Source organism: Oncorhynchus mykiss, chromosome 2, assembly GCF_057628025.1.
Source record: "Oncorhynchus mykiss isolate SJ-2025 chromosome 2, ASM5762802v1, whole genome shotgun sequence".
Taxonomy (NCBI): domain Eukaryota; kingdom Metazoa; phylum Chordata; class Actinopteri; order Salmoniformes; family Salmonidae; genus Oncorhynchus; species Oncorhynchus mykiss.
This window is the reverse complement of record NC_143023.1, coordinates 68,986,478-68,992,480: the sequence shown is the minus strand read 5'-3', so window position 1 is coordinate 68,992,480 and position 6,003 is coordinate 68,986,478.

Here is a 6,003-nt window from a genome sequence, read left to right as displayed (position 1 = left end):
ACATTTTAAAACATTGCAATGTGAATAACTCACAAAAAAAAACATGTTACATTCGATGTCCATTTGTGTTGTGCATATAAGCAAATGCAACAAGGAATTTATGGAAGTGATTACAAATATGCTTTAAAAAAAATTATTAGGACCACTATCGAAAAATACAATGTTCAGACTGGTATGTTCCCAATATTGGGCTGTAGAGAAAAATATATTCTATGTGTCGAGGTTAAAGTGGAGTTGGGAATACTAGATATAGCACCATATATAGATTCTACAGACCCTACTGAGTAATCCCAACCCCACTTTTACCTCAGCTAATATTAAAAAAGATTCTCTGTAAGCCAACATGTAGTTCATACAGCGCAGTGGGCTCCCGAGTGGATTCAGCTGTCTAAGAGGCGTCACCACAGACCATGGTTCGATTCCAGGCTGTATCACAACTGGCCGTGATTGGGAGTTCCATAGGGTGGTGCACAATTGGCCCAGTGTGGTTAGGGTTTGGCCGGGGTAGGCCGTCATTGTAAATAAGAATTTCTTCTTATCTGACTTGCCTAGTTAAATAAATAAAATGAAATAGTGCATTGCAATAAATGGAGTGGGTGGATCAAGGAGTCAACAGCACTCTGTATTAAACCCATTGGTCAGCACATGATACCATTTAAAGTTTTGCAGACTCTACTGAGTAATTCCAATTACATATATTGGCTTTTTTTTTTTAAACCCACTGGGCACAGACGTCAGTTCAACGTCTAGTTTTGATTTAATTTTGTCTGAGTTGTCAACTAACATGCATTCAGTTTGAAATAAACAACACATTTCACCATGTCATTGGATTTAGGCTAAACATTGGGTGGAAAAATTACAAAATTCCCTTACGTTGATGACGTTGAATTGTTTTGTTTAAACGATGTGGAAACGATGTAGATTCTACCTGTTTTTGCCCATGTAACGGATGTGAAATAGCTAGCTAGTTAGCGGTGGTGCGCGCTAAATAGCGATTCAATCGGTGACGTCACCTGCTCTGAGACCTTGAAGTAGTGGTCACCCCCTTGTGAGTGAGTGCATAGGCTACTAGAATGAGAACATAGGAGGTGTTTTGGCAGCATATGGGATATGCTCTGTTGTTTGCCATTACTTCATGCCCTTGTGTACCTTCCTCATTATCATTTGTGATTGTACAACATGGAATTGTAACAGATGTGATTAAATGGAGTCCACAAAGATTCTTACTGTATGGTAAATGATTGTGTGTCAACATCACTACAGCCTGGAGTGTATTTATTTAATTTATTTATTTTGCTTTTGTCAGTAAGGATGTAAAGAACAGAATTTGATTCAATCACATGAAGGACAAAATACTCACTGTACAGAAAATTATTAGATTATACATGTACATTAGTTCTCATAAATTACTGGGTAAACACTATGAAAAGTATTAGATTATGCATGTACATCAGTTCACATAAATTACTGGGTAAACACTATGAAAAGGATTAGTGTCACGACTTCCGCCGAAGTCGGCTACTCTCCTTGTTCCGGCGGCGTTCAGCGGTCGATGTCACAGGCTTTCTAGCCATCGCTGCTCCATTTTTCATGTATCCATTTGTTTTGTCTTGTTCCCTGCACACCTGGTTTTCATTCCCCAATCAATCTACATGTATTTATTCCTCTGTTCCCCATCATGTCTTTGTGTAAGATTGTTTGTGTTACGTGTGTATTGTTGACGCGCCAGATTGGCTTGTTTTTTTCCGTGTTATTTTTCACAAAGATGTTTATTGTTTAACATAATTCTTGTGACTGTTTTGCGCGTTTTACACTTTTGCCTAAATACAGTGTGCGCCTGTTCCCAAATCTCTGCTTTCCTGCACCTGACTTCGCTACCAGTACGCACACATCTGACAATTAGATTATACATATACATCAGTTCACATAAATTACTGGGTAAACACTATGAAAATGATTAGATTATACATGCACATCAGTTCACATAAATGACTGGGTAAACACTATGACAAGCAACATGCCAAGCAGTCAAATGCACTTGGTATTGACCCCACAACTGGTGTCTGGGGTACATGCTCACTAAGGGCCAAATTCCCGGACACAGATTAAGCCTCTAAAATTGCCAGTGTAGAAATCCCCTACAATAACCCATGTGTAGCCTACAATGTGTACAGTCGTGGCCAAAAGTTGTGAGAATGACACAAATATGAATTTTCACAAAGTCTGCTGCCTCAGTTTGTATGATTGCAATTTGCATATACTCAGAATGTTATGAAGAGTGACCAGATGAATTGCAATTCATTGCAAAGTCCCTCTTTGCCATGCAAATGAACTGAATCCCCTAAAAATATTTCCACTGCATTTCAGCCCTGCACAAAAGGACCAACTGACATCATGTCAGTGATTCTCTCGTTAACACAGGTGTGAGAGTTGACGAGGCCAGGGCTGGAGATCACTCTGTCATGCTGATTGAGTTCGAATAACAGACTGGAAGCTTCAAAAGGAGGGTGGTGCTTGGAATCGTTGTTCTTTCTCTGTCAACCATGGTTGCCTGCAAGGAAACACGTGCCTTTATCATTGCTTTAAACAAAAAGGGCTTCACAGGCAAGGATATTGCTGCCAGTAAGATTGCACCGAAATCAACCATTTATCGGATCATCAACAACTTCAAGGAGAGCGGTTCGATTGTTGTGAAGAAGGTTTCAGGGCGCCCAAGAAAGTCCAGCAAGCGCCAGGACCGTCTCCTAAAGTTGATTCAGCTGTGGGATCGGGGCACCACTAGTACAGAGCTTGCTCAGGAATGGCAGCAGGCAGGTGTGCGTGCATCTGCACGCACAGTGAGGCGAAGACTTTTGGAGGATGTCCTGGTGTCAAGAAGGGCAGCAAAGAAGCCACTTCTCTCCAGGAAAAACATCAGGGACAGACTGATATTCTGCAAAAGGTACAGGGATTGGACTGCTGAGGACTGAGGTAAAGTCATTTTCTCTGATGAATCCCCTTTCCGATTGTTTGGGGCATCCGGAAAAAAGCTTGTCTGGAGAAGACAAGGTGAGCGCTACCATCAGTCCTGTGTCATGCCAACAGTAAAGCATCCTGAGACCATTCATGTGTGGGGTTGCTTCTCAGCCAAGGGAGTTAGCTCACTCACAATTTTGCCTAAGAACACAGCCATGAATAAAGAATGGTACCAACACATCCTCCGAGAGCAACTTCGCACAACCATCCAGGAACAGTTTGGTGACGAACAATGCCGTTTCCAGCATGATGGAGCACCTTGTCATAAGGCAAAAGTGATAACTAAGTGGCTCAGGGAACAAAACATCAATATTTTGGGTCCATGGCCAGGAAACTCCCCAGACCTTAATCCCATTGAGAATTTGTGGTCAATACTCCAGACGGGTGGACAAACAAAAAAAACACAAATTCTGACAAACTCCAAGCATTGATTATGCAAGAATGGGCTGCCATCAGTCAGGATGTGGCCCAGAAGTTAATGACAGCATGCCAGGGCAGATTGCAGAGGTCTTGAAAAAGAAGGGTCAACACTGCAAATATTTACTCTTTGCATCAACTTCATGTAAACTGATTACATGTATATTTTTTTTCTCACCCATCTTCACACAATACCCCATAATTCCAAAATTAAGATATGTTTTTAGAAATGTTAGCAAATTCATTGAAAATGAAATCTAGAAATATCTCATTTACATACTTTAAGTATTCACACCCCTGAGTCAATACTTTGTAGAACTACCTTAGGCAGTGATTACAGCTGTGAGTATTTTGGGGTAAGTCTCTAAGAGCTTTCCACACCTGGATTGCTCGACAACCATTTTCAGGTCTTGTCATAGATTTTCAATATTTAAGTCAAAACCGCAATTCGACCACTCACTATGAAGCTAAGCAGGGTTGTTCCTGGTCGGTCCCTGGATGGGAGACCAGATGCTGCTGGAAATGGGGTTGAAGGGTCAGTCTTTTGGATAGGATGTTAAACGGGTGTCCTGACTCCTTGTGGTCACTAAAGATCCCATGGCACCTATCGTAAGAGCTGGGGTGTTAACCCTGGCATCCTGGCTAAATTCCCAATCTGGCCCTCATACCATCATGGGACACCTAATCATCCCCAGCTTCCAATTGCCCCCCTCCTCTCCCCTGTAACTAATCCCCAGGTTGTTGCTGTTAATGATGTGTTCTCAGTCAACCTTCCTGGTGAAATAAGGGTTAATAAAATAAAAAGCAACATTCACTGTCTTCTTGGCTAGTTGCTTTGTCACATTTTTTGCAGTATTACTTAAGTGCTTTGTTACAAACAGGATGCATGTTTTGAAATGTTTTTTAAATTCTGTACAGGCTTCCTTCTTTTCACTCTGTCAAATAGTAACTACAATGTTGTCGATCCATCCTCAGTTTTCATCCATCACAGCCATTAAACTCTGTAACTGTTTTATAGTCACCATTGGCCTCATGGTGAAATTCCTCTCTGGCAATTGAGGTAGTAAGGAAGCCTGTCTCTTTGTAGTGACTGGGTGTATTGATACACCATCCAAAGTGTAATTAATACCATGCCAACACCATGCTCAAAGGGATATTTTTACCCATCTACCAAAAGGTGTCCTTCTTTGCGAGCCAATGGAAAACCTCCCTGGTCTTTTTGGTTGAATCTGTTTGAAATTAACTGCTTGGCTGAGGGACCTTACAGATAATTGTATGTGTGGGGTACAGAGATGAGGTATAGTCATTCAAAAATAATTTGAAATACAATTATTGAACACAGTGCGTCCATGCAATTTATTATGTGACTTGTTAAGCAAATTTTTACTCCTGAACTTATTTAGGCTTTCCATAACAAAGGGGTTGAATACTTCTTGACTCAAGACATTTCAGCTTTTCATTTTTAATTTGTTTGTTAAAAAATAATAACAAATAATAATTCCACTTGGACATTGTTGGGTATTTTGTGTAGGCCAGTGACAAAACAATATCAATTTAATCCATTTAAACACAACATAACAAAATGTGGAACAAGTAGACGATTAACTATAATTAGATAAAGACGTTGTCATGCCCTGACCTTAGATATCTCTGTTTTTCTATATATTTTGGTTAGGTCAGGGTGTGATAGGGTGGGTTCTCTAGTTTTTGTATGTCTAGGGTTTTTGTATGTCTAGGGGTTTTTGTATGTCTATGTTGGCCTGATATGGTTCCCAATCAGAGACAGCTGTTTATCGTTGTCTCTGATTGGGGATCATATTTAGGTAGCCATTTTCCTCATTTGTGTTGTGGGATCTTGTCTATGTATAGTTGCCTTAGTGCACCTCAGTAGCGGCACGTTTTGTTTTGTTGTTTTGTTCAGTGAGTTTTGATTTATTAAAATGATGTTGAACTCTACTCACGCTGTGCCTTGGTCCGATCCTTACGACGAACGTGACAGATGTATTTAAGCTCTAAATATCCACCCAAAACAGTAAACATGTATTGTGTTAAAATGACCTGCTTCAGTCAGCTGAATTTATCCTTTATGGTTACTTCTATTTGGCAGTTTAGGTCTCCAATTCAGAGGACCTCCACCCACATTTGTTTGTGTCTTCTTGGTCAAGGTCACGCAAAATGATTATCGCCACATGTCCTTGCGCCTATCAGTGTCCTTGATTCCCGGAACTTCAGTTTCAGTTAGTCTATGACAATTTTGACTGCTACTGTATTTCACTCATGCTCGTTGTAATTATATTATGTATATTTCAACATTACTGTAATGTTTACTTGAGCACATTTGCATGAGTTTCACATGTAGAAGTCCAATAATATGGCCAACCAGCTCACGTCAGAAGCTGCTCGAGACGCAGCGCCGTTTTACATCCGCTTCATTATTAGCCCCAGTCTCGGATCTGATCCCTATTGTGGGGTCCCTCACAGCCGTGCTACAGCTTTCTCCAGGGCCAGAGGAGCTACCAGAGCTCACCCTGGCAGAGCACCCTACCACTGTGCTCCAGCCGACCACAGCAG